This window comes from Triticum dicoccoides, chromosome 5A (genome assembly GCF_002162155.2).
Source record: "Triticum dicoccoides isolate Atlit2015 ecotype Zavitan chromosome 5A, WEW_v2.0, whole genome shotgun sequence".
NCBI classification, from domain to species: Eukaryota; Viridiplantae; Streptophyta; class Magnoliopsida; order Poales; family Poaceae; genus Triticum; species Triticum dicoccoides.
In genome coordinates, this window is record NC_041388.1 from 677735391 (window position 1) to 677745282 (window position 9892).

Here is a 9892-nt window from a genome sequence, read left to right on the forward strand (position 1 = left end):
ATCACGGTTGTATGAATATGCTTCCTGCTGAATTAGCGCGGTCCGGAGAAGCTCCTTAACCCGGCGCGTCTCTATCGCTTGCGGAGAGTCCCCTTCAACTGGGATAGCCTCTAATCGCGTGGCAGCTGCAACAAGGTTGCCCATAGGATTAGAATAATGACCTGGGGGCGTCTGGACCGGCGGAAGAATCACAATGTTCTGCTGAGGAGGTTCCATCAGGCGAGGTTGGACCGTCCCCCCTGGTCCTGGTGCCTCAATCCGGTTTGTCTCCAGGTGCTACGGCGGATTACTGGGTCCAGCTCCTGGAGTGTGAAAGAGATTCCGGGGATCCAACCCTAACGGCAGGCGTGATCTGTGCTTCCGCTTTAAGACCTCCTGTGATGCGTTCTGGTCAAGCATGAGCTTATAAGCCTGGGCGTCCAAAGCGGCCCGCTCTGCGGCCATCCTGTCTTTTTCTGCGGCCAGATCCGCTTTGGCTTGCACGATCTGCTCTCTCACCTTTGCAATTTCTGCATTATGGGCCTCCTGATCCGCCAGATTGTCCTCTGCCATAAGCGCGACTAGTGCATCAAACAGATCAGATAGAACTTGAACCGGCGGGCGCACCAGGCCTCCTGCCCCTGCTGATCCGGAGAGCATCGCTGCGGCGGTCGAAGAGTGATTCGCTGCCTGTGTGCCGGCCATGAATATTCCAACCCGGTTGACCTGGCCTGGGGGGTCTGAAATACTGTCGCCATCGGAACAGCCCCTAACCTGGTCGTCTTGTAACTGGTATAGTGATTCGGTCTCTCCGGTCGAGGACTCGTCGCCGGAATAGACGACGGTCTCGCTACCGTGTTCTGACTCGTCCTCACGCCCTCCTCCGTGGATGACTCCAACGAAGGCACGCTTCACGGCCGGTTTAGCCTGGGTAGATCTCGCACGCTGAGCCGTCTCGACGAGGTCGATGCAGATGTCCGGCTCAGGCCCCAGCTCACCGATCTTGCCGATGAAAACGTGTATGCCACCAAAGGGGACCCGGTACCCGTACTCAATCGAATCGGCCTCGGGACCCCATCCTGCGTCGTTGATGTAGATATTGCCATGACGACTCTTGGTCATCTGGCCCACAGCATAGCCTTCGAGTCCTTTGAGCTTGCCCTCCAAGATCGTCAAACCATCATGCGATAGCCCCACGGTGGGCGCCAACTGTCGTGGATTTGTCACGGCAGATGTCCTAGCGAAAGGACTTAGTCGTGGAGCCATCGCTACGAGTTTACTTGAAGGGGTTAAAGCGGACACAAAGACACGAGGGTTTTATACTAGTTCGGCCCCTTCGATGAAGGTAAAAGCCTACGTCTAGTTGCGATGGAATTGATGTGGTCTCGATGGCTAGGGAGCAAACAAGCTTCGCCTAGACTCGAGTTGTCGTTCTCCTCCTGAACCGCCACCGGGTCGTCCCCTTATATACACGGGTGACGCCCGTCGGTCCATAGAGTCCCAACCGGTCCATACTCGTATCCCGGTTGGTATCTCTCTGTTCCTAAATTACAATACAAGTTGCACATCAGGCCGGTTTACGGCTACAGGTTCTAAACCGGCTACAGGCCTTGGGCCTTCATCTGTTCATACCACTAATGAAGTTATCCCGGCCCAAGCAGGCCGGTTCACGCCTAGTGGTAATATCCCCAACAGAAGCCGAGGAGAAATTACGAAATCTACTTCGAGAAGAAGAGATGAAATGGGCACTTAGAGCTAAAGTGCAGTAGGTGGTCGAGGGTGATCATAACACACAATTTTTCCATATGATTGTGAATGGAAAACACAGAAAGAAGAAAATTGTTCAGTTAGAACAGGATGAGGGTACAATTAGGCCATGATAACCTAAAATTGTATATCTCTAACTTATATAAGAAACCCTTTTTGGAGCACCAGAGGAGAATTTTGTGTCGCTCAATGAGCACATGGTTGGGAATCTACCTCAACCTGGGACCGGCGAGAATGAGATTTTGTCTGCCCCCTTAACAAAGAAAGAGGTGTTTGAGGCGATAGCACAAATGAAAAATAATAGGGCACCGGGACTGGATGGCTTTCCAGCAGAGTTGTATAAAAGATGCTAGAGTATCATAAAGGGGGACCTTATGCCCATGTTCCATGATCTGTTCAATGGCCAACTACAATTATTCCATCTAAACTTTGGAACGATAACGTTGTTGCCAAAGAAGGAGGAGGCGGTTCGTATTGAACAGTTCAGACTGATTTGTCTGCTTAATGTGAGCTTCAATTTTTTTTAGAAAAGTTGGTACGAATTGCGTGACGCGGATTGCACATAGTGTAGTACAACCGACTCAGATGGCTTTAATGCCGGGCCGATACATACTAGAGGGGGTTATCTTCAAGAGAAACACAATTTTCATGTTTGGAAGATTAAAGTACCATTAAAAATCAAAATTTCATGTGGTTTCTACACAAGGAAGTTATTCTCACTAAGGATAAATGGTCAAAGCACAGATGCGAGGGTAGTAAATGATGTTGCTTCTATGATCAACACGAAATTATAAAACACCTCTTTCTCAAATGCCCACGACACGCTCTTATAGCGTACGATACACATAGCCTTCAACATCACTCCTCCAAATAGTATTAACACATTATTTGGTACATGGCTAAATGGAGTTGAGCCTAAAATTGCAGCACATATTGGAATCGGAGTATGCGCATTACTTTGGGCAACACAAACTCCTACATATTTTTTGCAGGTCATATACAAAGCAATTGCTTAGATCCATACGTGGTCGTCAGTCAGTGATGCGGAAGTCAAGGAGCATATGACTATTGGGTGCAACCATTTGAAAACGGTAGCATGGGATACTTACAACCGATTTGGATGACGATCCAATAATATGCTAGGTGTTTAGTTATCTTGTTCTCTTTTTTACTGGTTGTCATAAATTTTATCATTATTGCTTTTCAGCTTCTCATGTGAGCTTGTGCCGAACTACGAACCTTGCTGTTTGTTTAATAATATGGTTGCATGCATCATATGGATGCAGCGACAAAGACGGAGGTAATACTACTTAAAAAAACTTTAGAAGTTCGGTTTCATCAGTTTTTTGGTACCTACATGTAAAGGTTCGAATCCTTTTATTCCAGAGCATACTTATTCTAGAAAATAGAAAAAGAAAAATAAAGTCTCATCCCTAAGTGTCGTCGGCTCCATATTGGATGTCAACAAATGTATGAGAATTCTCAAAGCTTCCATTGGTTAAAAGACCCAGCTAATATAAGGGAAATGACTATTTTGAAAAACACCACCCATTACACCAACTCCCAACGAAAGATCATCCCTGGTAGTTTCCGATAAAGTACAGATGTCACACGCACGTTAACCGCCGCCCGGCCCCAAAAACCGATAAAAAAATTAAATCCTTGCAGGTTCAAGATATGTTGTATACATACATGTAAGATATGTTGTATACGGCCGGCGGCATTCTCGTGGTGGATCTGTGTCCTCGGGCTTCGCCGTTGCGACGTCGTTTGCTCCAGCGTTGGCGTGGAGCTTGGGAGATAGTCTAGGAGCGGATGCAAATGTATGCATCAACGACATCTGGAAGACGGAATGCGTGCTAGGTTCGTGGTTCGTGGATAACAAGTATGGTTTCCTCCTTCGGCGTCTTAGTTGTGATGGGGTGCTAGATCTAGAGTTTGATGACGTGTCCGGGATGTTGCCCCGGTCTGATTTGTTCAACGACAAGGGATCCACTTTTGGTGAGCCACCTTGGAGGTCCGCAAAGCTGCATATCAGCGATGGAGCCGCGTCGAGCTCGGGTGCGGAGGTGACCCGTCATTCTTTTCTTCGGTGGCTGATATGGTGGTGCCAGAGGCAAGTGACGGACGTTGGTGTCAAGCTTAGAGATTTTCAGCTATCTTTTCTTTTTTTTCATGTCGGTCTTTACATGATTTGTATTTTGATCTTTATGATACGAATGAGACATGTATTACCGTGAAAAAAAGATGGACGCAGCTAGCTAGCGTCGCTGCGTTTGTTTGCTGTTCCGAGCGCATCCTCCACCCCACGCACGCACGGAACGAAGCAGCTTCAACATTGCTCCACACCCTCACGCTACATCATCCAAGAGACCACGTGCATTTATTTGGGGTTTCAAAAAATTTAAGAAGCTGTAACTTTTGATTCGAGTATCGGGATTTAGATCTGCTTTCGCCATTGGGTTTATCGCGACGAGTTCTTCAAAACTAGATCCCATACGGGCAGGTTTCGATGTTTTTTTCTTGAGCAACTTTGGGTGCAATGGAGACCACTTTAGTACAGTAGGAAAGCAATTTCTTCTTTCTGGCCTAATAGGACTATCTATTAGGTTGGCCTGTGCAAAATCAAGAAAAAACAAAAAGCATGAGACATCTGTAGTGCTGTTAACAAGCAACTTCATTGCACTATGGGATCGACCTCTCTACACACTTTTAACCATCCAATGACCCGAATTTGTTTGAACAAGTTTATACATCTGAAATCCTCCAAGCCAAACGAGGAGGGGGCGTTCTCAGGGCCCCTCAGTGTCGATTGCTCCCTTCGACATCAAGCCAGATCCCATCTCCTTAGACGACAAGAGGAGCAAAATCCACCCCTTCTAGATGAGGCCCCACGATGGACAGAGAGTCCGCACTACAAATTGATATGCTAACCCAACGGACAACCTCCAACCGATGTCTAACGATGCCCTCTCCGCCGCTCCCGAGCAAACATGACGTCCAAAACTAGATGCCGTGTAAAGGAGAAGACATCGTCCCCACTGCACCAACCATTTCTGTTGTAACAAGGAGGTGGCAACAACAACTTTGAATATTGATAAACGCAACCACATATATAAAATACTAAGTTCACCCAATAGAGCCCATTGGCGGCAGAAACAAAAAACAACTATGTGACATATATGAACTAGAGTTGTGCTTAAAAAAGCCAGCAACTTTTGTGGTGTTTTTGTGCAACTCCAATGCATTCACCAGACAACTCGTGTGTAGTCCCAATCTGACTTGGTATCTAAATAAAGCGGTCAAATATAGAAAAGACTAAGTTCAACAGGCAACTCCTGTGCAGTCCAAGCCTGAACAACTCCATAGTTTTCCTTAGCTAACTAGGTAGTAGCAGAGGAGAAAACACACACACACGCACGCATGCGCGTGCGCACGCTCGCGCACACACATAGTCATGTGCCTCATATCTCCAGCTAGGAAACCTAACCAGTTTCACCCACTCCCCTCTACGGTCGCACCAAGGGATTGTTGGAAATATGCCCTAGAGGCAATAATAAAATGGTTATTATTTTATTTCCTTGTTCATGACAATTGTCTATTGTTCATGCTATAATTGTATCAACTGGAAACCGTAATACATGTGTGAATACATAGACCACAACATGTCCCTAGTAAGATTCTAGTTGACTAGCTCGTTGATCAATAGATGTTCATGGTTTCCTGACCATGGACATTGGATGTCATTGATAACGAGATCACATCATTAGGAGAATGATGTGATGGACAAGACCCAATCTCAAGCATAGCACTAGATCATGTAGTTCGTTTGCTAAAGCTTTTCTAATGTCAAGTATCATTTCCTTAGACCATGAGATTGTGCAACTCCCGGATACCGTAGGAATGCTTTGGGTGTACCAAACGTCACAATGTAACTGGGTGGCTATAAAGGTGCACTACAGGTATCTCCGAAAGTGTCTGTTGGGTTGGCATGAATCGAGACTGGGATTTGTCACTCCGTATGACGGAGAGGTATCTCTGGGCCCACTCGGTAATGCATCATCATAATGAGCTCAATGTGACTAAGGAGTTAGCCACGGGATCATGCGTTACAGAACGAGTAAAGAGGCTTGCCAGTAACGAGGTTGAACGAGGTATGGGGATACCGACGATCGAATCTCGGGCAAGTAACATACCGATAGACAAAGGGAATTGTATACATGATTGATTGAATCCCCGACATCATGGTTTATCCGATGAGATCATCGTGGAACATGTGGGAGCCAATATGGGTATCCAGATCCCGCTATTGGTTATTGGCCGGAGGGATGTCTCGGTCATGTCTGCATGGTTCCCGAACCCGTAGGGTCTACACACTTAAGGTTCAGTGATGCTAGAGTTGTTATGGGAAATAGTATGTGGTTACCGAAGGTTGTTCGGAGTCCCGGATGAGATCCTGGACGTGACGAGGAATTCCGGAATGGTCCGGAGGTGAAGATCGATATATTGGACAAAGGGTATTGGAGTCCGGTATTGTTCCGGGGGTACCGGGTGACGACCAACGTGTCCGAAAGGGGTTTCGGAGGCCCCGGCAAGTGTTGGGGGGCCTTATGGGCCAAGGGCAAGGGGCACATGTGACACCCCCAAAAATTTGGCCTTGTTTTAATGAATTAAATTTTTTGCCAGGAATTAAAACTTTGAATTTCTGCGCTCCATTTTTATTTTTAAATCATTTCCTTCCCTGTGATGATGAGTTTTTCCCAGAGAGAAAACTTTCCAAATATGTCATTGGACTTATTTAATCTGTCAAGAGAAACTTTCCCTTATTTAATATAACTAATTAAATAATTAAGTTGCTTGATCTTTACTTTCTTGGAAATGGTTTTTCAAGGTTATATGGCCATATTTGAACTATAACCATTGGATAAATTCACCTAAAATTCTAACCAAAAATTGGAGATGTCATGTGATGTTTTTAAATCACTTTTATACAAAAATATCTTTTATTTATGTAATAATTTGAGCTCTGCATCAATTTTTCCTTCTCTGGTCCAGAGTGCATTTTGCACTACAACCCTTTTAAATAATTCTTTCTAGCCTCCACCAAAATTATGGGATATTGGTAGTAGCATATGATTCAACATTATGCAAAAACCTAGTGCTGTTCTTTGAAAATTTTGAGTCAATCAACCTCTTTTTCATTCTGGTCCAGCCTTGTGATTTCTACTGCAACCCTATTTAATTTTGCTCCAAAGATCTTGTGTTTTCTCCTACTTGTAGACAGCCCTACCAAACCCCTAAATCCAGGAGCATGCACCCATTGGATTAATTTTGGTTCATGAAATAATGTCATTTATTTCCTGTCCAGAATTGTAGTTTTGCAAAACTTGCACTAACAAGTTTGTGCTTTTCACAAACTAACCTCACCACTCTCTCTTGCATCTAAGGAGACCCTGATCTGGAGGATTTGGCCACCCCCAAGAAGAGCCTAGGTGCCTGTGGCATTTTGTCAAACACCTGGAGAGCATAGCCAGATTTGGCATGGATTCAAGTTTACACTATGAACTTGGTCACCTGACCTAACAACAATGCCCATTCACCCTCTATCTAACCCTAACCCAGCCCTGTTTCTTCCCAGCCTCAACCGCGACCTCTAGCATGCCCTGGCATTACGTCGAGCACGTCCCGTGCACGCCTGGAGCGCGAGCAGAGCGTGCGTTTGGCACGCGTTTTGCACGTGCCGCGCCCGAGCCGACGCGTCGCGCCCCTGGCCTTGCCTCCACTGCAGAGCCACGCCACGCACGTCCCTCCTCACCGCAACACGCCAAGCCGCCCCTCGCCACGTCCCCGACAGGCCAGGAGCTAGCCGCCACGGCTGCCGACAGCCCCTGCTCCGTTCAGCGCCGCCCAAGCCTCTTCCGCTCACCACCTGGCCCCTGGAACAGCGCGAGCTCATCCACGAGTGTGTCCACTAGCGCTCGTCGCCGCCACGACGCCCTAGCTACAGAATGGCGGTCGCCGGCGACCTTATCCACAGCCGCCGCGGAACCGCCTTGCCACGCCTATAAAAGGAGGCCCCGAGCTTCCCCGAGCACGCAGGCAACCTCAGGCCACCCCAATGGCGCTCCCCTACCTCACATTCGACCCGGGGAGGCCTCCTTCCTCATCTCCGGCAACTCCTGCCGCCGCCACCGCCTCGGACAATCCGGCACCTCCAGTACCTCCCCCTCTCCGTTCGCTTCGCCAGGAACCTCCTCATCCTCCCGTGAAACCGTCCCCCTACTCAATTTTGATCGGGAACCACCGCAGCCCCAAAATCACTTCGCCCCCGAAACCATCTCCGCCGCGAAGCTCGTCGCCGGCAACTCCGTCCACGTCGGCGACCATAGCGGGTACCGCCGAGTTCGTCTCGACCTCCTGAGCACGCCCATGCACTCAGATCACCGAGGGACGCCGCCATTCGCCGGCGAGCCTCGCCGGAGCTCCGCCCCTGTTCAGTCAGGGGGAGACGATGCGCGTGTGGGCCAGTCAAACCTGACCAGTGGGCCAGGCGGGCCCACTGTCGGTGACTCACGCGACAACCACGCTGGATAAGTGGAGGCGCAAAAGGCACAAATACGTCTTCTCTGTCCGAAAGCGTAATCTCTTTTGAAACGTTTTCTTTTTCCTGATTTTATTAAAAATAGAATTTGACCAAAACTTTGACTGGTTATATCTTTTTAAATACAACTCCAAATGAAATGATTCTTTTTCCTACCTCTCTCAAATTTCACCTAGTTTATTTTAAGATTTATTTGAAAAAATTTCAGAACAACTTTTGGTGCTGTTTTTATTTTGTGTGTTAATTCTTTTATATTGTTAAAATAGGATTTTTGAAGAGAGGAGAAATGTTTCAAGTTTTGGAGTGCACCCTGCCTTTCCACACATTGAAGGCAAGCATTCTGAACCCCGGCATAATATTTTTGTGTGTTCGATGACACGTTCATAACATCACCTCACTTTGGAGAAACTTGTTATTTCATGTGATATGATCATATGCATGGGTGCATGTTATTGATTTCCATGCTGTTGGAAATGGACACACTTGTGATGATAATCACCCTCATGTGCCTTGCATGCATACCGGCAGGAACCCGGGAAAACCTCTGCCTTGGGTAGGCATGAGTTTGTCGCCGGTCTCCGTCGGGACGGTTATGTCTGGTATGGCATGGCAAGGTGATATGAGCGGTGACTCTGTTGGTTGAAATATATTCGTCATGCTAATCATGCAGGGAATACTTAAATCTCCTGAGTCGACCGTAGATCGAGTCTTGTGCCAGTAACCCCATACTTGTTTCGTACTACCACTTGTCTCTACAGCAAGTAGAGTATGGTTCAGTAAGTTGTCAACCTCTTTCTAGCACACACCGTACAGAGAGGCCATGGTGGAAGATACCGGTTGTAGCTGGTAGGCAGGCCACCTGGTCCGGGGGCATGGGTGTTTCCGGTTGGGACCGAGAGGGGAGGCCACCCCTTAGAGCGCGCGATATAAATTTGATCCCATGCTACGCGAGGTTGTAGCCTCCCCACTTAGAGTTTGCTTAACAGGTGTCGTGGGTGATTCCAGACACGTGTGAGATAAGCTGGTGTGTGCAAGTTAGGTGTGTTTTCAACAAAAAGACCGTAGACGGAATTAGTCCCGATGGACTAAAGAAATCCGTTACTCGTGGGTAAAGAGTACACCCTCTGCAGAGATTAAACCTATTCGAATAGCCGTGTCCATGGTTAAGGATTACAGTCTGGGATGGGTCAAGTGTCGGTCTTAGTGTCGGTCTTCGGAGGTGAAACTGTTAACCAGAACTGGAACTACTGCCTGTGACTTGTGTTAATTATGATTATTATTATTGTTGACTAACCCGTGATATTATTGTTATTATCGAGTATCTCTGGGATGGTTCTACCTCCGGGATATTCACTATGATTGTTTATTTTAGAGCCCTTTATGTGGTGTCGCTCAGACGCCCGACTGTGGCATTTATTTTAAAGCCCTTTATGTGGTGTCGCTCAGACGCCCGATTGTGGCATTTCTTTTAAAGCCCTTTATATGGTGTCGCTCAGACGCCCGACTGTGGCATTTCTTTTAAAGCCCTTTGTGTGGTGTCACTCA